This window comes from Aquarana catesbeiana, linkage group LG05 (genome assembly GCF_042186555.1).
Source record: "Aquarana catesbeiana isolate 2022-GZ linkage group LG05, ASM4218655v1, whole genome shotgun sequence".
Taxonomy (NCBI): domain Eukaryota; kingdom Metazoa; phylum Chordata; class Amphibia; order Anura; family Ranidae; genus Aquarana; species Aquarana catesbeiana.
Genome location: NC_133328.1, coordinates 358066040 through 358090083, shown reverse-complemented (window position 1 = coordinate 358090083; position 24044 = coordinate 358066040). Strand labels below are relative to the sequence as shown.

Genomic DNA, 24044 nt, shown 5'->3' with positions numbered 1-24044 from the left:
AACTTTTAAAAACTGACGTTTTTTCGGGAGCAGTGATTTTAATGATGCTTAAAGTAAAAAAAAAAAAAAAAAGAAAAAAAAAGTGAAATATTCCTTTAAATATCGTACCTGGGGTGTGTCTATAGTATGCCTGTAAAGTGGCACGTGTTTCCCGTGTTTAGAACAGTCCCTGCACAAAATGTCATTTTTAAAGGAAAAAATCTCATTTAAAACTGCTTGCGGGTTTAATGTAATGTCGGGTCCTGGCAATATGGATGAAAATCAGTGAGACAAACGGCATGGGTACCCCCCAGTCCATTACCAGGCCCTTTGAGTCTTGTATTAAGGGGAAACCCACACTCAAATTAAAATAAGGAAAGGTGTGGGGCCACCAGCTCCAGCCAAAAAATCTTTTTTAAGCTTTTTGGAAAACATAGGGAAGGGTTATCACCCCTGTGACATTTGTTTTGCTGTCTTTCCTCCTCTTCAGAAGATTTCACCTCACTTTTTGTCCCAATGACAAATGTTTTTTGAAAATCTGGGTTTTTTTGTGGAACAAGGATTGGAAAGCATCAGTGGAAAGGAGAAATGTTCCTTATCTCCTTCCGTTTGCAAGTAGGAGTCGTTTGTAAGTTAGATGTTTGAAAGTAGGGGCCTGCCCCATATATACTCAGCAGAAATTTGGGCCTTAGGTGTTGTTGTGGCCACAACACTGTAAGCCCTCACAGGGCCCTGCTGTGAAATATTAGATCAAGAATTGTAATTACATGCCCCTGTTGAACAGGGGCTGAAAAATTGGGCCTTAGGCACTGGTGCCACAACACTGCAACCCCTCACAGATACTCTAGTTGTAACGCAGAAACGAGCCCTGCTGCAAAGTATTGCATCAAAAATTGGGCCTTAGGCACTGGTGGTGGCGCCCAGAACCAAAAATGTTCTTACAAGCTATTAGCGTGATCATTGAGGAGGAAGAGGATAATTACTCAGGGATAGTCACTCAGCATCAGCATAGGCAGTCTTTGAAGGGATCTGAGATTTAAAAAAAAAAAAATATTCGGTTACATCAGCATCAGGTGCTTGGTAGCTGGTGGCGATTCAAGACTGATTCATTTTTATGAAGGTCAGTCAATCGACCGAGTCGGTGGACAGACGCACCTTGTGATTGGTTACAAAGCCTCCAGCAGCACCGAAAGAACGCTGGATGCAGGACAGGCCAGTAGCTCAATTGCATACTGTGCAAGCTCTGGCCAGTGATCCATCCTCAAGACCCAGTAACCCAGAGGATTTTCGTGGGAAAGGTGTCCAAGTCAGATCTTGCCCCTAGGTATTCCTGCACTATGTAAAACAGACGCTGGCGATGGTTTCTGGAACCGATCATACCTTGGGGCTGCGGACCAAAAAATTGTCTGAACGCATCGGTCAGATGGCCACCTTCTCCACCGCTCCTTCTTTGACTGACCGAAGCCTCAGCAACACGTTGTCCAGAAACAGGAGTTTGTAACCTTCCAGTCTCTGGGAACGCGTTGCACAGACCTTTCTGCAAGGCCTCCCGAAGATTTTTCATCCTCTGCTCCCTCTGCGATGGCAAGATAAGGTCCGCAACCTTACCCTTGTAACGTGGATTAAGGAGGGTTGCCAGCCAGTATTGGTCCTTCTCCTTGATACCACGAATACGAGGATCCTTACGCAGGCTTTGTAGGATCAGGGAGGCCATGCAGCGTAGGTTTGCTGAGGCATTCGGTCCTGAGTCCTCTGGGTCACCAAGGACGACATGGTCCACAGCCACCTCCTCCCAGCCACGTACAAGTCCATGTGTTTCTTGGGACTGATCCCTTAAAGACTGCTGCTGATGCTGAGTGCCAGGCTCCACCTCCATACTGACACAATCTTCCTCCTCCTCCTCTTCCTGTGTGATCGGCGGGCACGCAGGAACACTGTCTGGATAAAGGGGGCCTTGAGAGCTAAGGAAGTCCTCCTCTTCCTGCCTCTGTTCTGCCTCAAGTGCCCTGTCCATTATTCCACGCAGCGTGTGCTCCAACAGGTGGACAAAGGGGACAGTGTCACTGATGCATGCACTGTCACTGCTCACCATCCTCGTGGCCTCCTCAAATGGTGACAGGACAGTGCATGCATCCCTGATCATGGCCCACTGGCGTGGGGAAAAAAAAACAAGCTCCCCTGACCCTGTCCTGGTGCCATAGTCGCACAGGTACTCATTGATGGCCCTCTGCTGTGTGTGCAGCCGCTGCAGCATGGTCAACGTTGAGTTCCACCTGGTGGCCATGTCACAGATTAGGTAGTTCTTGGGCAGGTTAAACTCCTTTTGGAGGTCTGTCAGCTGAGCACTGGCATTATATGACCGGTGGAAATGCACACAGACTTTCCTGGCCTGCCTCAGGACATCCTGTAAGCCCGGGTACCTGCCCAAGAACCGATGCACCACCAAGTTAAGGACGTGAGCCAAACAGGGCACATGGGTCATTTGTCCCTGTCGGAGGGCAGAGAGGAGGTTGGTGCCATTGTCGCAAACCACCATTCCTGCCTTAAGTTGGCGTGGTGTCAACCACCTCTGAACCTGCCCCTGCAGAGCTGACAGAACCTCTGCCCCAGTGTGGCTCCTGTCCCCCAAGCACACCAGCTCAAGCACCGCATGGCATCTTTTGGCCTGCGTACTTGCGTAGCCCCTTGAACGGCTACAGAGCACCGCTGGTTCCGAGGACAAAGCACAGGAAAAGGCCATGGAGGAAGAAGAAGAGGAGGGGGTGGAGGAGAGAGGTGTGTCACAATCATTAGCATTTTGGAGGCGTGGTGGCAGAACAACTTCCAACACTACTGCACCTTGTCCTGCATCCTTCCCAGCTGCCAGCAGAGTCACCCAATGCACCGTGAAACTTTGGTAACGTAACTGTCCATGCCTGCTGGACCATGAGTCAGCGGTAATATGCACCTTACCGCTGACCGCCCTGTCCAGCGAGGCATGGGCATTGCCTTCCACATGCCAGTAGAGAGCCGGAATCGCCTTCCGTGAGAAAAAGTGGCGTTTGGGTACCTGCCACTGAGGAACCGCACATTCCACAAACTCACGGAAGGGGGCAGAGTCTACCAAATGAAAAGGCAGCAGTTGAAGTGCTAGCAATTTTGCCAAGCTAGCATTCAACCGCTGGGCATGTGGATGGCTGGGAGCAAGCTTCTTTCGGCGGTGCAGCAGCTGGGGCAGGGAAATTTGCCTGGTACAATCTGACATCGGTGTACCAAAAGCAGATTGCCCACAAGTACTTGGCTGTGACACACCTAATTCTACACCTTCATTCCTCTCAGTGCAGGTCTCAGAGAGGACTGAAGGTATAGTGGGGTTGGAGATCTCAGCTGATGAGGAGCAAGGAGAGGTCCTCTTTGTTCTTTGGTGTGGGTCTTTTAGATACGCTTGCCAACGAACTGCATGGCAGGTCAACATATGTCTGGTCAAGCATGTGGTACCCAAGCGGGAGATGTTTTGGCCACGCGAGATACGCTTGAGACATATGTTGCAAATAGCAGCGGTGCGATCTGATGTACTCGTCTCAAAAAAGGCCCACACCAAAGAACTTTTTGAATAACGCGCAGAGACTGCAGCGCCCTGCACATGTGGAGCTTTGGGGTGTGATGCAGTCAAGGTGCTGGGTGAGAGAGGATGAGGACGGCATCCACTCGACCAAGTCTTCCGCATGTTGCGGCTCAACACAGCCAGCTGCCGAAAAAAAGGCCAAGCGTGTCCCACGGCCACGTGCTGATGAAGATGCACGGTCTCCACGACCAGCACTAGACACAGAGCCTGCTTGCCCTCTCTTATTGGCTTGGAACTTATTGGCCAGGAACGGATCTAGCTGAACACTGAGCAGGACGCACTGCACTAACTTGTAGCTTTAGATGAACACTGTGCAGAGGTCTCACTACACTAACTTGTAGGTTTAGCTGGACACTGTGGTGGACGCACCACACTAACTTGTAGTTTTAGCTGAACACTGTGAGCAGGACGCACCGCACTAACTTGTAGGTTTAGCTGAACACTGAGCAGGACGCACCCCACTAACTTGTAGTTTTAGCTGAACACTGAGCAGGATGCTCTGCACTAACTGTAAATAGTCTAGCTGCCTGACTGTGGTACTAATAGGATCAAAAGAACACCAGCAATTTTCTTCAGGTAGCTGTAAATACTGTAACAAGACAAGCCTGCCAGTAAGAAGATAACAGGAACGGATCTAGCTAAACTGAATACAGTGAATATATATATATATATATATATATATATATATATATATATATATATATATATATATATATATATATATATATATATATATATATATATATATATATATATATACATATACACACACATACACACACACACACACACATATACATACACACACACACACACATACATATATACACACACACATACATACACACACACTACACTGTAAGTGCAGCTGACTGACTGTTCTGCCTAATCTATCTAACTCAAATCAAATGACACTGTCTCTCTCTCTCTCTCTCTCTCTCTCTCTATGAACGCCGGAACACACACTACACAGGGCCGCCGTGCAGGCGGCCTTATATAGTGTGGGGCGTGTACTAAATCCCCTGAGCCATAATTGGCCAAAGCCTCCTTGGCTTGGCCAATTACGGCTCTGATTGGCCAAGCATGCGGGTCATAGTGCATGCTTGGCCAATCATCAGCCAGCAATGCACTGGCAGTGAATTATGGGCCGTGACACGCCACACGAATTTGGCGCGAACGGCCCATATCGTTCGCAATTCGGCGAACAGACGATGTTCGAGTCGAACATGGGTTCGACTCGAACACGAAGCTCATCCCTAATCAGCAGCTTAAAAGATCCTCCTGTAATTCCTCTCACATATGGTGGCTATTTAACTCATATACAGATCACAAATCCTCCTCCTGGAAACAGCACAGACCAAAAGCCACTACTCCTGGTACTGCAGGCATCATTCAGCTATACCCCCGCAAAGTCAAGGACGTCATATGATGTACCTTGGGTGGGAAGTAGTTAAGCAATATACATCTATGGAAGCATGCATTTATGGAAGCATGTGCTTATGCAACACATGCCCACTGGTGAAAAAACTGATGTGCTTCCTGTGAAGGAGGGGTTATATAGGGGAGGACCTCCTGTTTGATTGATCTACCAGTGTCCATTCAGCTATAGATGGCATATAACCCAGATAGTAATTACTATAGCTGCTCTGTGTCCCATTATGTATAATAAGGAATAAAATAAATACTGATGATAAAGAAATGATAAAGAAATACTATGTCAACTCTGGGTGGAGGGGGATAACATTTTGTAGCTATAGAGAGAAAAAAAAAAAATCAGGGTGAACACATACACACTTCAAAAATATTACCTGGTGAAAATATGCCATCCATTTCCCTTTCTCTCCATCCAATCAGCTCCTGCATTTTCTTGATTATTAACTCTTCCATAATAATAAATAATGGGGCAATCTCAAATGTAAACCTACAAAAAAGAAAAAAAAACATACACACGACAATATAGAATTTCACAGGTTTATGTAGCAAACATGGGTCCAGGTTTATGTAGTAAACATGGGTCATTTGATACAATGTTCCTACCATGTTCTTTTGTGGAACTTTACTCCAGACCAAAAAAGGGTACTTGCTAAAGTATGGAGGTCATACTTTGGTGCATGGCACACCTTACTACTGTAGATGATAGATTTTAGTTTCCCAACCCTAGAGGAGCATTAGGACAATGTTACCCCGAGAGCCTTCCTTAAAAAGGTATGCAAAATACTCAGATAAAAGAAAATGTCAGATCATCATTATGCCATCAGCTAGCGATGAAAAACTTTCATTAAAGTGAGTGAAGCTTGGTCTGTAGAACAAGATTTCATTATATGCCCTGTAGAATTTACTAAGAGGTCATAAGCATGCGGATAAGTGAGTTTTCATGGTCTTTGAGTCAAGCTAGGGTAAGATTCTGAAGTGAAAAATGAGCAGTGCTTAAGGAGATGAAGAAATGGTCGCTAGACCACAAAATTGTAGCCACACCAGTGTGTGGTCAAGAGAGACTGAATAAATGAGGCCATGATAGAAAATGGAAAGAAGTCAACCTGATTCTAGGCCCATGGAAGGATGAGGATTGAACACTTAGAGGAGCATAAGGGAGGCCTTCTGCATTGAGCGGTTAGACCCAGAGGCAAAGACTGGTTGCTGAACCCAATCTCTGCCACCAATTTAAAAAGTTACAGGACATCTGGCTATGGCTTAACCAATTTTCTATACTATCCCATGGCGGTTTGCCACTTCATGTACAACTATGCCCCAGACGACGTCAGAGTGTGACGAAACGTATGTCGGGCGTGCTGACGTGCCGTATTTACTGTCTGCAGGACGGGTGTTCGTGTTTAGCCGGCCGGCTCTATATGCGTTTGTGCATTCAACACATTGTAAGTGTATTTTTAAATTTCCTTTAATAAATATCCAACAAGGATTACGCTATGTTGCTCTTCCTTTTCTTTTGGGGCATTGTCTGTGAGAACAACTCCTGGTTAGGAGTATAGTATCCCTAACATCCAGGCTCTGTCTATGCGTGGAGGATAGTGGGCTACTTACGATCTAAGGAGCGACTTAGTGGTGTCTCCATCCCAAGAAAGGCCCCGACCGGGTTAAGGTCGCAAGCTTCCCTAAGCTTGCCGGTTGGTAAGCGCGCATTTTATTCATATCACAGTTGTGCGGTGAAGGATTTACCCAGTCTTACTTCCAATCCTGCCTCAGACGGGGACCCCTGCCTTTGGTTCCTTATCTACCGCACCTCTTGGATGGTTGATCATGGAGTAGAATGGTTATTTATATGATTTGACCATAAACTATATTATTTATTACTTAATTTAAATATTTACTTAAATTATTTAATCACTCATATTTATATTCACCTAATTCACAGCGCTGCTTCCTTTGTTTATTGATTGTCTTTAGTGTGTGCATCTCACCTTTTAGCGGCTGCTTTTGCTCTTCATTCAATTGTTTGTCACTTTATTACTTGATTGTGTTAATTTTTTGCATTTATACAGCGCGGTGGTCTTTTCCCCTTTTTCATGTACAACTATACCATCAACTTGTTGGACAAGCCATGAAGGGAAGCATAGCCACTTGACATGAGAAATAGCAAGGCTGACAGTTACAAGCATGACTCCCAAAGACAGAGGCATGATGAGACTTGTAGTTCCAACAGCTGGAGTGCCACAGGTTGAGCACCCATGCACTAGAGTGTGCATTGCAAAGGGAGACTGGATTAAACCCTGGAGACACAAGATGAACGAACAAAAAACGATCACAGAAAAAAATTGGAGGCCTTTGAGAATCTGTGTGACCAGATGCTACTAACCCAATGATTAAACTAGCACAACTGTACACAGGCATATTTGCGTTAGATGTGGGAGGACATTATTTCCAGCACTGCAGATGAAGCAAAACCCAGCATGTAGAATCTTAGGGCTCTTGCAACAAGTGATGATCTGTGGCTTATAGATTCAGCTCCCAATTCTTCTTCCTCAAGCAACTAGTCAGGCTTTGCTGCATCTATGTATGGATGGAGCAGTCCTTCAAAACAGGATATGGACAAGTGTAGAAATAAACATTGCCAGTCAATAAATAGAGCTGTGTTCATATGCTCACATGTTCCTTGCCTAAAATGTCAGAGATGTTAAATACCTGTTCCATGCCTAAATCCATATAGGATGTTGAATACAGAAATGCTAGTAATTGGTTTAGTTTAGATATTTGCAGAAATATTAAACAAATATGCAAGAATGGGGGTGGGGTCAAAACAAACACACACACACACACACACACCATTGCTACCTACATGTTTGTGTTTGCAGTTGCTGTCAGCCATTCACCTGCGAGGCCAATCATGTCAAGTCCACTAGAAAGTTGGTTGAAATAACGAGGATGGCCTGAAAAGAAATATAAAAAGGTTTCAAATATAAAAGTGATCGTGCAGGAACCATATATAATGCAAGCTGCATAACTGCAGAGAATTAACATTGAACACTGCAACATGGTACATCCTTACCTTACTGAAGGTGGATGGCGCTTTAGCCGAGGTAATATTACTTGTTTACTTTTAAACAATCCGGTTACTAAAATAAATGGATAGTAACTGGGGAACGTAGCATGCTACCATGTGTTGTGGTACCCAAAAGTGCATCAGGTTAGTGCATTGAGGTGCAATTGACAATGAGTGGCATGTCAACGTGTAAAAGTGTTTCTCAGCCCTTTAACCCCCCTTCATTGCCACCAGCCTAAGGCTTACATCAGCAGCGGCTGGGGGTATTTACATTGCTGAATGCTGGCAGGATGGCCTTGGGAGGGTCTCATGGGTAGAGCAGAGGGAGATCAGCAAACCTCTGTTCACTCATCAGCCCTCCAGTGAATGAGCATGGAAGCAACAAAGATTTCATCATTCCTGGGTTCAGAGGTATGGAGAGCAGACCCCAATGTCAGAGAATCATAACCATGATGTTAAACACAGAAATATTTTAAGTTACCTGTCCCCATGAACACACAAATGTAAAAAGATAAGCGTAGAGTGCCCCTATCTACGAGAATAGTGAGTTGCCAGCATTTAAGGTACAACTTGCAGATAGCTCTAGCAGTAAAAAATGGTCAGGCAGAATTTTTTACTAAAAAGGACCATGCATTAGGAAGTAAAGATATACATATTTTTTTTTTAAATATAATGTAATATGGCACCCTGGAGGTGTTCTGTACATCAGTCATGTGTAGAACATCCCCAGAAATTTAATTTCCTGCTTGGCTCACTGATTTTTCAAGAAGTCAGCACCAACACAAATTTTAGGCACCCACTGCAAAAGGAATTTCAATTGTGGCAAGCTACTCCCTAAGGGCTAAATACTCTTGAAGAGATGCAGACCCTGTAGCTTAGAACACTAATGCCCCGTACACACGGTCGTTCCGACAGAAAATGTGTGATAGGACCTTGTGTGTGTAGGCTCCATCACACATTTTCCATCGGATTTTCCGACACAAAGTTTGAGAGCAGGCTATAAAATTTTCCGACAACAAAATCCGTTGTCGGAATTTCCGATCGTGTTTACACAAATCCGACACACAAAGTGCCACGCATGCTCAGAATAAATAAAGAGATGAAAGCTATTGGCTACTGCCCCGTTTAGAGTCCCGACATACGTGTTTTACGTCACCGCGTTCAGAACGATCGGATTTTCCAACAACTTTGTGTGACCGTGTGTATGCAAGACAAGTTTGAGCCAACATCTGTCGGAAAAAATCCTAGGATTTTGTTGTCGGAATGTCCGATCAATTTCCGACCATGTGTGCGGAGCATAAGAGTGCACTGGGTGATAATGATCCTTCCATTCAAGGTAAAACAAAACCACTATTTCTTCAGGGCAACAAGTCTGCTACAAAGTAAAAATCTCTCCAATGTATAGTGATCACCCAGAGGGGATGGGTTTTTCTTAAGTTTAAGTTTCTCCCTCTCTAGATATTTTTATACCCAATTTCACAAGTTGGTATGGAAGGATAACCTTTGACTTGGAGAGAATATAGCTTAACATACATTAGATTTTTTTCTCCTCAACAGCACAGAACAGAGGTATATGCAGCTTTGTAAATTTTGCGGCTCTGCAATTATTTTTATTAATATACCCATTGAAGTCTATTCCCAATTTTATTATAAGACAAACTGAGATTTTATTTCCCCCAAATTTTTATAAAAATTCAAACAGGAAACCGTTGCCATTTTGGTAAAACGCAAGTAAATGGGTGGGGGGTTGGGAATTGGGTGCAGGCAAAATTAAGTTAAGTTTTATGGGTGCAATGGGTCTAAATGGCATTTGAGGATTATGGAAGTTCCTGGACCTGTTAAAATAAGATTGGAGAAAATTAAGTGCAGAACATGAGCTACAGAGCGTTCCTGTTTTCAATGCAAATTCATGGTTATAGCCAGTCATAAAATGACATCAGAGAAACATCCTACATTTTGCATTACACCCCCCCTCCCATTTTTTCTCACCTTTTATGACAACGTGCATGTCAGACCTTTATTGTACAGAAAAACGTCCAGGCTATGTCCTACTCTGCATATTTTTTGCTTGTCATTCTATTCTTCTGGCCACCTGTCCACCACCATAAATTTATGGCACTTTAATTTCTGCAGTGCCATTTATAAGTGGCACGGCCTATATGCAGATAATTGCTGTATACGAGACATCATGGATGGTTCAAATCATAGCCACAGTGTACAGAACCGATCAGAGTGGATGTATGTTAACACTTCGCTTTTCTTATCCCGAGCATCTGCCTATAACCCCTTGCATCACCATCCTCCCACATCTCCGTCACCTTCTTTCTGTATGTAGGATCTGTACATGCAGTGTAGTGCACCATTACCATGAAACATATTTTTGCCACCTTTGCACTTGCATGGCTGAGTAATTGTCATTAAAACTATCACAGAACTGAAAATGATCTGGGGTAATGAAGATATATACTGTAACTAGCATTTCTCAGGAAACAGCATTCCATGGTTGATGGGTGAATGGAAGCCCATAATTAAATACACAACTAGTACTGCATATTGAAGTTGCTCTTAGATATGCTTGCTTATTTTTAAAAATATTGAATTTGATTTCTCTTTTGTATAATTATGAAGCTGCCATATCTAGTAATTAAATTACATCTTTATTCAGTTTAGTTAAAATAATAGAAGAGGGCGTCTAATGTTCAGTGTAGCAAGGTATAGCAACCAAACTGAATTCCATGGAATACAGCAAATACCCATTTTGGGAAAGTAAAAAAAAAACTGGTCAAAAAGCAGCAGCCCAATACCTGTTTTAACACCATATTTTAGGGTATCGCTACAGTCTACAAGTATCTGCTCCAGAGGCTCTGGCTCATCTGAAAGTTCCAAGGTAAATCCTTCCAAACCTTCCAGCAGCTGGTGAGGATGGTGGAAATCAAGAACTTTGCTTTTCCCATTAAAGGTCTTTTGAATATGATTGAAGAGAATATTGAAAACATCTAACAGAAAGTCTTGAGTATCCATTTCCTGCAGGGAGTAAGTCTGTAAACCAAACATCAGAAAAAAAAAAAAAAAAAAAAAAGAGAAGAAGAAGAAAAGCACAATCAAATTGTATTTCTCTCTCTGGACGCTTTTTTTCCCCCTTTACAATGTGTAAAACTTTGGTATTGTGTCTAGACAACAAAGTACAAGCATTTCAAATAAAATGAGCGGAAGAAAAAAGAAAAAAAAAAAAAAAAAAAAACACCACTCCCTCTACTACTTTTTTTTTTTTTTTGATGTGGTGAGAGCAGTCAATATCTACTTAGATGATTGCTCAGATTCGGAAAATGGATGTTTTTGTTCGTGTTGCCTGAAGGTCCTAAAAGAGGACAGGCAGCATTGAAATCTACTATTCTAAATAGATTCGACAAGTAGTCATTCAAGCTTATGGTTTAAAGAGGTGGATTCCACCCTCTCAAATCCTCCTCCTGGATGATGATATTGATGGATGATGGATGATGGATGATGGATGATGGGGAGGAGGAGGAGGAGGAGGAGGAGGATTTGAGAGGGTGGAATCCACCTCTTTAAACCATAAGCTTGAATGACTACTTGTCGAATCTATTTAGAATAGTAGATTTCAATGCTGCCTGTCCTCTTTTAGGACCTTCAGGCAACACGAACAAAAACATCCATTTTCCGAATCTGAGCAATCATCTAAGTAGATATTGACTGCTCTCACCACATCAAAAAAAAAAAAAAAAAAAAAAAAAAAAGTAGTGATTTTTCTTCCAAAATAACAGGGTTCTGGGGGGGGGGGGGGGGGGGGAGAGGAAGAAGACGACGGTAGAACAATATCCTCGTTTAGATAAAAACCTGATACTACCTTTGGTAAAAAAGTTTGGATGAGGATGCACTACTACCTTATCCTTGTGAACAATAAAAATATGGCCCTTTACAAGAAAGAGCAGCCAATACTGATACCCTTCTTGCAGCAGATATGGTTACCAGAAAAAATAGTTTACTTGTCAAAAAAACGGACCAGGGGAATATGTCGTATCGGCCCAACAAAGGCTGTTTTGTAATGCCGACAAAACTAAATTCAAGTCCCAAGGGTTTAGGGGTTACTTAACTGGAGATTAAGCAGTGTTACCCCCTGAATAAATTTATGGGCCAAAGAATGTGAAGCAAGTGGTCGTTGACATAATATCGATAAGGTCGAGACCTGTCCTTAGAAAGCACTCAAGGCCAGCTTAATTTCTCACCCCAACTGCAGAAAAGGCAAGGACTCTACCTAGACTTATTTCCTGGGGTGCAGCTCCTGGTTTCACACCAGGAGACATATGTTTCCCAGACTCCATAATATATAACCATGGAGGCCGGCTCTGCATTAACCAAGGTAGAAAACTACCGAACCTGACAGTCCACACTTTTTCAGAGTGTAGGCCTCAATAGCCAAACCATTAAATTTAGTGTTTGTAAAGTAGGATGAAACTCCGGACCTTGCGAGAGAAGGTCTGGTCGTGAAGGTAGGGTCCATGGGTTCCCTATGATCTCTGCATACCAAGATTTCCTGGACCCCACTGGGGGTCACAAGAATCAATGACTTCCCTTCCTGCTTGATTCTGTGAAGAAGTCGTGGATGCAGGCAGAATAGGAGGGAATGCACAAAACAGTGAGAACCGAATCCACAGGAATAGCAAGGCATCCGTTCCGCATGCTAGCGGATCCTTTGTTCTTGACACAAAATTGTCAATCTTTTTTGTTGATCCTGGACACAAACAGATCTATGTCTGGGATCCCCAATCCTTGACATATTGACAAGATGATATTGGGGTAAAGGAACCATTCTCCCAGGAACAACTGCCAGCGCCTCATGTAGTCCGCCTGCCAATTTTCTTTTCCTAGAATGAAAACTGCCGAAAGTACATCGATTTCTGCCCAAGATAGTATAAGATTCACCTTTCTCTGGGCTGCACAACTTCTTGTGCCCCCTTGGTGATTAATATAGCCATTGCTGTGGCATAAACGGATTGAATCCTAGCAGGACAATACCTTTAACTGAACGTTCAGGCCCTCAGGACCAAGAGTTCTGCCTGAATTACTAAAATGTTAATGGGTAAAGCCATTTCTGATCTAGGCCACTTCTCCAAAAAAAAAAAAAAAAAAAAAAAGGGGAGAAGAAGGTTGGCATATGTTGGTACCATTTCCCAGGTAACTGAAGGAAGGAGTTTCCCCTTTGCAGATTTTTGGATGTTAATCAAACTGAGGCTCCAGCGCACCCAGCCCACAGCACCTGGTAATTCCAGGTGGTCTTTCATCCGGGTACTAACCAGGCCTGACCCTGCAAATCCCCGAAGATCAGACGGGATCGAGCACTATCATGTTGATGTGGCCATAGGCTTTGGAGTCAGACACATTGGGAATGTAGAGCTTGAACTTTTTGTTTCAAGCCGATAGGATACTGTTTTGCAGCAGTCTAAAATGAGACTGAGCATAAGGAACGGCCTCGAATGAAGCCACCATCTTTCCCGACAACCTCACGCAAAGTTGAATAGGAGAAAATCATGTTTGACTACTTAAATAATTTCCCTTATGGCGCTGATCTTAGCCTGGGGTACGAATACCCTTTTCTGGGTGTACCTATGATCAGACCCAAGTATTTTCTTCATGTTTTAAAGAAGATTCCTCCTAGGTTGTGACCTAGATATTCCAGGTAGTCGAATGTGGTGACCATACTTTGGTCTAAGCGGGCTACTGACTGGTCCAACAAGAACAGATCGACTAGGTAAACCATAATAGTTAAACCTTCGGCCCTCAATCTGGCTATAAAAAAGGAGCCAGAACCTTGTACTCAAGGTGTAGCAGCTAGATTGGAAAGCAGAGCTACACACTGAAAATGAAGATTTTCCACTTTGAAAGAAAATATTACTAGTGAGCGAGGAAATAGGCATCTTTTACGTCAATTGACACCAGAAGTTCTCCTCCTTGTAGGATGGAAAGAGATTGGATTGACTTCATGCCAAAAAAGAGATTATATTCAGGAACTGAATTTTAGACCTTTGAGATACAGAATGTCCATTTGGATTTAACCAAACCCCAACCTCTGCTTTTACATGGGGGGGCCACCATGAACCCTTTTTGCCAAAAGATGGTTCAATGCTAGAGAAAGATTTATTTTTCTCTGGAACCTTAGAAACATTTGTTCTGAGGTATTGAGAAAGTCCCCCATTCGTCTTGAGACTCCTTCTGCCAGATCCCCAAGAGCTGCAGAAGAATTCACCCTATTGAGCAAGTGGGGGGCACCTCCTCAAAGGCTACAGTATCTTGTAGGCTTCCTCCCCTAAGACCTCTTTTGTCCCTGGGGTTAACCCTGAGGATTACCCTTTGAACCTGATGGCGGAAACCTTCGTGACAGCCTGGAGGCTGATGCCCCTGGCACAGAAAGAGCTTTGAAAAATACATTTACTCCTTCACTTAAATGGCAAAAGGGGTATCTTTCTTTTACTAGAAATACTTTGGATATATTTATCCAAAATATCCCCAGATAGCGGTTTTACCGCAAAAAAGGAAAACTAGCCAGGAGCTTCTTGCATGATGCTTAGCGAAGGGCGCAAGGCCTAAAGGATAGAGCTGTCATAGCACTAGTACTCAGGGCCAACTTCATCTCTACGCCTACTTGTAGAAAGGCAAGAATTCTGCCTCTAATATATCTCCGAGGGTGCCAACCCTTGGAGTCACACCAGGAAACATAAGCTTTCCAGACTCTACAATATATAGCTCTAGAAGCTGGCTTCCTAGCATTAAAGTAGAAATAACTGCCCTGGAAAGCCCACGTCTTTTCAGAATGTGGGTCTCAATAGCCAGGCCGTTAAATTTAGCATTCGTAAAGTAGGATGGAATATCGGCCCCTGTGAGAGCAGGTCTGGCCTTAGTGGAAGGGACCACAGATCCTCCACTGCCATCTTTACGACCTCTACATACCATGACCTTCTGGGCCATGCTGGTGCTGCCAGAATTACTGGTTTTCTTTCCAGCTTGATCCTGCAAAGAAGTCGAGGTAGCAACTGAATAGGGGGAAATGCATAGATCAGTAAAAGCTGATCCCACAGTATCACCAACGCATCTGTTCTGCATGCGAATGGATCCTTTGTTGTGGACACAAAGTTGACCAACTTTATGTTGCACTGGATGCTAGAAGATCTACATCCGGAGTCCCCCATCCTTGACAAACAGCCTGAAACATGTCGGGGTGAATAGACCATCCCCTGGGAATAATCTGCTGGCGGCACATTTAGTGCGCGTGCCAATTCTCTATTCCCGGAATGAAGACTGCCGATGGGCACGGAATATTTCTTTCTGCCCAAGTTAGATTATGGTTCACTTCTCTCTGCTCTGATAGATTCTTGGTGCCCCTTTTGGTGATTGATATAGGCCACAGCCGTGGCATTGACGGATTGGATCCTGTTGGGACAATCCCTTAACCTGGAAGTCCAGGCTTTTAGAGCCAGGCGCACTGCCCGAATCTCTAGGATGTTGCTGGGCAAGGCTCTTTCGGTACTTGAACACTGTCCTTGGACAGTTGTCTTCTGCCATTACCACTTACCAGATAAGTGGTCTGAAGGATTTACCCTTTAGGATATTCTTTAGTAACCACCAATTGAAGCTTTGGGACAGCCTTGGGGACAGCCGCATTGGCAAGTCCAAAGCTTGGATCGTTTTGTTCCAAGCAAATAGAATACTGTTTTGCAACATTCTCGAATGGAACTGGGCAAAGGGAACTGCGTCGAATGAAGCCACCATCCTTTCTAACAACCTCATGCAAAGGCGAATGGAGGAACCTCCTTTTGACCTGACCATCCGCACCAACTCTTTTATGGAGTTGTGTTTTTTTGTTTTTGTTTTTCTCTTTCTGGGCAAGAAGACCCTTTTTCTGGGCTGTATCTATGATCAGACCCAAATACTGCAGCCCCTTTTTTAGCGATTTTAATGGAGACTTTACTAGGTTGAGAACGCAACCCAGACCTTTCCAGGTAAGGAGGATTTTAACCAAAAAAATGCTGACTCATTTGTTGGATGCTTAAGCAATTATGCATCTTTATTGATGCTGGAAATCACAGCATCTACTGCTGGTACTTTCCAACCTTTGTGAATTTTTCCTCTATGATAGAGAACTGAGAAACTCTTTGGAGGGAAAAAATGCTTATGCAGATGATCCCATTCAGCATAAATAAGGGCTGTAAAAGGTTTTTTTTTTAAAAAAACAAAAAAAAACAAAGAAGGGACCTGGACTTTCAGCTTACTCTGTTAGGAGTAGTATAAAAAGTGAAATGAACCATCTCTGTAAGAGTTTGTACCTTTAATCTGTCAGATTGTGAGGTTGCATAAGGTTCCTCAACTGTTTCCTCCGCAGAGGAAAATTGTTTTTCCCCATGATCACCTGAGGATAACACCTCATCCTGTGCCCACTGTTCCCTTGGAAAAAGGGGTTTGAGGTGGGGGAGGGGGATTTAGCATGCTTCCTATCCTCTTGGATGGAGAATGCGATTAAAGCCACTAATCTTCCTTCTAAGCCCAACAGGGCAGAGGAGAATGCATCTTCAGTCACATACACAGGGGCTGAAGTGTGAGAAGCAGTTGCACCACCAATTGCTTCCAATGATTCACCCTGGCTTGCCATGTCAGGTATCTCCGGAGAGGATGACAGCGTGGAGGCATGACTGGAGTTCACAGCACCTGGGGGTGGAATCCTTGGTACCTTTGTGGTACACTGGAAATCAAAATGTGCTAAGCACAACAGCAGAGGCACTTTAACAAATTATGGTATTTGCTGAACAATAGTTTTAGCAAAAGAAAACAATGTCACCATAAGGATCAGCCTTTGATGCTGAGTACCATAATATTTCCTGTTCTGGAAATGCCTGTTTACACACCTTTACATGCCCAGCGCTCCTGTGTCTCTTAGTGTGACAGACTTCTGTCTTCAGCATATGAACTGAGAGCGTCTGTGTTAAGCATCAGGTGAGAACCTGATTACACATAAGTGTCAGCTGTTACCGCACCTCACCAGGAGGAGAGGGGAGGGGGAGGGTAATTTTTATCAGCAGTGTTTAAGCTCCTAGTTTTAAAGGAAGACTTTATACAAAAAAATGCAAATGCTGTAACCCCTTTAGATCCCTCAGAAGAGGAACACCAACTGTTCAATTAAGAACTCCCCCCTGGCTGCAGGGACCACACCCGCTGCTATAGCCAGACTCAGAGCTGCTGAAAAAGCATCGTACTAGGTAAGTGTAATATACTCCCTCTAGAGGAGACATTTTAAGGCATACAGTTATATATTTTGTTGGGTTTTTTTTGGAGAAAAAGGCATAGGTGGACTTTTTACAGTTCCTAGGCTTCTCCCCTTACCTTATCCTCGCTGCAGGATACTGCTGATTTAACAGACAGATCCAACTTTCACCCATCATTGCGGGCAACGTAGTTAAACCTTCAAAGACTGGGGCCCTTTTAATAGGGGTTCCACTCCTTTGGACCTGAATAGCACCCCTCAGGAACAACTTTAGGTAATATGAAAAACCAAAAAGAGTCCTGGTTCCTAGGGTTCAGCTCTCACAGAGAAGCTTACAGGCAAAACCTTGTTCTTCAATGCGAGGCCCAGTGGCAAGGATGGATCCGGTTGTGGAGGTTTTTTTAAATCCAGCATGGATCCCTCCCTGGAGCTCCTCAGAGCACATCTTCACTCGTGACCAACACCTTAGACACTGGTGAAAAAACTGAGGACTCCTGGAAGGAAGAGGGGTTATATAGGGGAGTCAACTTCCTGTATTGGTTATACCAGTGTCAACACCTGAAGGTAGGCCCATAACCCACCAAGTAATTACTTGAGGCTCTGTGTCCTATGATGTACGATAAAGAAAAGAAGCCTGCTGCTCCGGACCCAGTATGTTCTCTTGAGGAAGCATGAGAAGTTATGTGCTCTATACAGCCCCCAGTGGTGACACCTAGGCATGACAACATTTACTGATTAAAAGGAGACATTTCATATGAAAATTCAAAAAAATTTCTTAGAAAACTCCACTTACCTTTCCAGCCGCAGGGTTTTTTGTGGTAAAAACCAACAGAATCTTCACCCCTCATGGTGGGTTCTGTTAACAAACCTTCAGGAGCCGGGGATCCTCAGGGAAACCCACAATCCTGGACCTGTAATAGCACCACTGCCAGTAAAACTTTATGGCCTTAATACCAAAAGTACTGGATCCTGGGGTCCAGCTCTCTAAAAGAGAAGCTTTTACAGGCAAAACATTGTTTCTTCGGACACGAGGCCCGGGTACCATTCAATTCGGCCTAAAAGACACTTTGAATGGATCCAGCTGCATAGCTAGCCCCAGCAAGGATTGCTCCAGAGGAGCTCAGCACAGTACATCTTCACTCGTGACCAACACCTTAGACACTGGCGAAAAAACTGAGGTACTCCCAGTAGTGGGAAGGGTTATATAGGGAGTGCACATTTTGTCTTCGGGCATGCCAGTGTCCATCATCTGAAGGTGGCCTATAAGCCACATAGTAACTACTATGGCTCTGTGTCCCATTATGTACGATAAGAAAAGTCATTTTCTTGGTGCACATTGGGCACTTTTTTCTGGGTGTCTGTTTTGTTATCTTTGGGCTCATGGGCTTTGTCCTGCAATGAATCAGATGACAAACACCAGCACATTACTTCCACTGAAGTAAATAGCAATTATCAAAACACCCAGTAGATAACATAATTCTAATCTAAGAATTTTTAAAGTACCCACCACCAGAGTCTATGCTAGTATGTGTGACACCTGTCCACCATAAGCATAAACAAAATAGACTCTGGAAAAAAAGCCCCTGTGCCCCCACCACAGCAGGATAAGAAAAGGAAAGGAGCAGCCTGCCCCCTATTTTCTTACCTTAAGGCCTGATTCCACCAATGGCGCCTCCAGACCTGCTTCCATGGATCCTAGCATCTCCATGCTGCTCCTGGAAGCCTTCGGCACCATCTTCTTATTCAGGCCCCTAGTTAAGGAGGTGTTGAGAATCCGGGGCGGCAATATGGATCCCGTGTTGCCCTCTAGCACAGCACGCCTGTTATCTTTTAATTACCCTTGCTAGGGATTTATTTCACGGTGTCTGGGTGTACCAAGATGGCTGCTGCATCACTTCCTGCCGCAAGCGACATCATTATTCCGCGCCCCCAGCGCGGTCCACACACTGAGGATAGAGAAGCCCTGAAACATGGGGATCTCCGTAAACGAGCAACGGAGAAGAGCACCTGGAACTACGTGGCATGCCACACCTCCACCAGGAGAACACCCTGCTGTGCTTCTAGATGGACCCCACTGGGCCACCTCCTCCACTCCTAACAGGTACCTCACTGAGGCTACAACCACAAAGCAGGAGAGGGGGTCCCTTACCTTCACCCCGACCGCTTTTCCAGGTCTATGGGTGGCCCAAGCTGACTCATACCCCTGGGGGATTGCCCCTGTTACACTGGGTATGGACGCCAGGTGGCCCCTGCCACCTAGCATGAAGGCCGGACAAAAAAAAAAAAATAAACATTGTTTGGAGCTCCTGTCTGGCTGGAGAAAACACAAATACCGAGGGGCTATTGCATGTGTTGTACTTTTATCATTTGGATCATGTGTTTCCTGTGCTAGGTGGGAAGAGCCCATCACTCTGTAAGCCGTCCTGGAAGATGACTTGGAAAAAACTTTTCATGGAAGAGTTAGTCCAGTCTTAGCATTCAAACTGTGCATGCCCAGCGTTGCCCTTCTTGGAAGGCTTCCATGAATAGATTCTAGAAGTCTAGCGTATCCCCAATACTTCCAACAAAGGGAAGTCATTGGTGTAGCAGCAAGGCTTTGTCATTGGAACATATTGCCATTTCTTATAGATAAACATGGTTCTGCAATTAAAAACACACTGGAAATAATTATTTTGCTTGTTTGTGAACATTTCATTGGCATATCACCTTCAAAACCACTTCACTGGGGTAATTTTTAAACTCTACAGTGAAATGATTGTTTGGAGATATATATTCAAACAAGACCTAGAATTATTTACCCAGATTAAGCTGAAAGATCCCCCCACCCAAAATTAAACAAGGTAGATTTAAGATTTTATCCAACTTCCACATACCTGCATTACACAAGCTTATTTATATGAGATTTAGCGGGATTGGGGGGGGGGGGTGTTAGCATAGTCCTTTATGCAATCCTTTATTGCCCAACTGTTTAAAAATCCTTCTGTCTGCTTTTGGTCTTATCATGTAATCCCAGACAGACTTGATGTTGAGATCAGGGCTCTGTGGGAGCCAAACCACTTCCAGGACTCCTTGTTGTTCTTTAGTCTGAAGATAGTTAATTGCATTGGCTGTGTGTTTGGGGTCATTGTCCTGCTGCAGAAAAACAATTGGGCCCAATCACACTCTTTCCTGATGGTATGGCATGGTGGATAAGTATCTGCCTATATTTGTCAGCATTGAGAACACCATTGATCCTGACGAAATCTCCAACTCCATTTTCAGAAATGCAGCCCTAAACTTGCAAGGAACCTCCTTTATGCTTCACCGTTGCCTGCAGACAGGCACTCATTTTACCACTCTCCTGCCCTTCATAATTTATGGCATCTCCAAAGCATATGTATCAACAGGAGTCATTTCACACATAGCATAAAGTGAAGATACTCTCTTCCCAAAAGTAGATTTTACAGTGTATGAGAAGTTCTGTGTTCTATAAAAAGCAGATAGCTTTTTCCTGGATGTTCTAAAAATACTGGGTTATCTAGTTACTTTAGGAATAATTGAAAGAACAAAGAACAGAAGATCATTCTGTGTCTGACAAGGATTCCACATCCTTTGCCAGCCTTTCCTGCATGGCAACACTCCATACATTTTATCTCTTGTGACAGCTTTAACTAAGCTGTTTGTCAACTGTATTCATTAAGTTCATTATGGCCCTACAGATCTGGAAACACCAAGTGTCAAAGCCAATAGTGGCATTCATGTCTGAGCAGTATATTATGTACAGTACAATATTAGATTGATCTTACAGATGGCTATTTACCTGAAGCAAATACATTTGAAAAGTCATTATGTTGCCCGGAGTGATTTTTATCCAATTTATCTCCAGTTTTCAGATTACCAATAAATGTATCCTTCAGACATTTGCTGTCTTGATCATTCTCTTCATTTTGGCTTATCTTGGGAGATTTATCTGTTAAGGAATGTATTTAGAAGAAAGGAAATTAGGGGCCATTGTTAAGTTTAATAAAGCATAAATTCACCTTCAACACTAAAATCTAATCCCTTGAGATATCATGCCCAACATGGATGACAATTTTTTTTCTTTAATTACTTACCTCCGTGTTTTGTATCTCTCATTTTCTTAAGTTTTTTTTTTGTTTTTTTTTAAATGCACTCATAGCTTACCTTTCTGCTTTCTACTGCTTTCTGGCAAGGTCATCTGGGACTGTAGTTTACTAAGTTAATAGTAAACTACAAGTCCCATGAAATATTGCATTGTGTGTGTGCCTGTATAGGAGGGGCTGGTCAGGCATGTGAAGTAGCATTTTACTTTGGTCAGCTTTTGCCTCCCACTGATCTCCACACTGCTGTGACTGGTGCAGGGAGAGCTTGAGAAGATGCAGACATTGGGGGTTGTTTTTTACGAAAGGCAAATCCACTTTGCACTACAAGTGCACTTGGAAGTGCAGTCCCTTTAAATCTGAGGGGTAGATCTGAAATGAGGGAAAGCTCTGCTGATTTTATCATCCAATCATATGCAAGCTAAAATGCTGTTTTTTATTTTCCTTGCATGTCCCCCTCAGATCTACTGCGACTGCACTTCCAAGTGCACTTGTAGTGCAAAGTGGATTTGCCTTTAGTAAATAACCCCCATTGTCTCTATTAGTCTCCAATAATAAAAAGAATAAGGCATGACCATTGTCCTACATTTCTGGCCAAATAGAAAGATGACCTTAACCTTTTCTCCGCAGCTAAGACACAGAATCCCCCACCTCTCCCAAAAATCTTCCATTTGTACATGTACTCCGCAAACTAACTTTAAGATCTCTACGAGGTGGTACAGAATGCCCGTAAAATTTTATAGACAGTTTCCCTACAGATTGATGCAGGAGATGTAAAGAGGCTATAGGCTCAGCTTCACATATATTTTCGTCTGGCCTCCTTATACAGCTCTTCTGGATAGAGATCAGATCAATAGCTTACAAATTCAGAAACTTTAGTGTCCCCGATTGTCCTTCATTTTTCCTACTACATCATTCTCGATCCCTCTCAAAACCTACAAGGAATCTGTACTGCGCCACCTCTTGAACACAACAAATGCCTGTATCCCCCTGAAATCACACTTTGGCTGGGTTGAGGACATAAACAGTATAGAAGATCATGTTCTCCCCTCCCAGAATAAACATCAAATCTACCCAAAAAAAAAAAAAAAAAAAAAAAAAAGGGGAAGAGGTTCCACTGGAATTACTAGATTTTCTGAAGAAAATGCACATCTAGCTGGAGACCCATGACATTTCAATTAATTTAACTTGCTGTGGATGGGGACCCTTGATATTCTGCTCACTTTGGCTTGCTATCCCAAGGGATTTCTCCCTCCCCCCCCCCTTTCCAATTTTTACTCCTCCCTCCTATCCCCCTTCAACACTGCATTCCTCATCCTGCAAAAGAAAAAATAAATTGGGGGTTAGTACGGTGTTCATAGCTCTGGATTGTTTTTCCTATTTGTCCTGAATGGGTCTTTATTTTCACTTTGTGCAATGAAAGGATGCACAGACACTTTACATTGTACATGCCCTGTATTTTGGATGCAATGCATTCCTCACTATGGGGGTTATTTACAAAAGGCAAATCCACTTTGCACTTGGAAGTGCAGTTGCTGTAGATTTGAAGGGAAGATCTGAAATGAGGGAAAGCTCTGCTGATTTTATCATCCAATCATGTGCAAGCTAAAAATGCTGTTTTTTTATTTCCTTTGAATGTCCCCCTCAGATCTACAGCGACTGCACTTGAAAGTGCACTTGTAGTGCAAAGTGAATTTGCCTTTCGTAAATAACCCCCTATGTGTAGTCAGACAAAAAAAATAATAATAATAATAATAATAATAATAATAATAATAATAATAATAATAATAAATTTTAATAATAATAATAATAATAATAAATAAGATAAGGCCATCTAGAAAAAAAAAAAAAAATTCCATATACCCAATCCTATACCCAAAGTTGATCCAGAGGAAGGCGAAAAGCCCCAGCAAAGCATGATCCAATTTGCTACGGCAGGGACAAAAAAAAAAATTTGTTCTCCATTCTAATATTTCCCAACATTCATATGTCCAAGAGCTGAAGACAATTGTATATATTGTAACATCATACAAGATTTTAAATCAATAGCAGGATGTACTTTCAAGTAAGCAAAACAACCACAGTACATGTCAAGCTGTAGCATGTCAGGATTCTAAAACAGGTTAAGTGACTATTGGGCTCCTATTATATAGCTGCAACATTACCAGAAATACAAACGTAAAAGAAGTCTTACATTGATCACTGATAACAGTCTTAAAATCCATCCCTGCACAGACACCACATCCAGAAAGCCTGCACCTTCACAGAAACATGTCCACCTACAACACAACAAAACTGATCATAAGGCAGAATGGTACCTTTTGTACCCCTCTGCAGCGGGTGTGACAGTCTAACAATTAGTAGCACACATTGTAGTTTCTTGTTCTTGCCTGGAGCAGAAACGTGGTAAGGTTGCAGCTGTTACTTCACAGCAACTTTAAACTTTCCAGGTAAATTCAATATGATTGATTACAGCAAAAATAATAGTTCTATATTTGCTCTGTTCCTTCTTTGTGAGTGACCTCAAAACAACTTTGTAAATCCTCATATATACTGTATGCCTATTGCTGTGAAAATGTAACTAATTTTGCAGCAAAG

The 24044-nt window shown here is 43.1% G+C and overlaps 1 pseudogene; it reads right to left on the bottom strand.

The window, feature by feature from the left end:
• The window catches only part of LOC141144834 (glutamate decarboxylase 1-like), a 65784-nt pseudogene extending 42035 nt beyond the window's left edge, over positions 1–23749 (bottom strand).
• Positions 23750–24044: the final 295 nt, after the last annotated feature.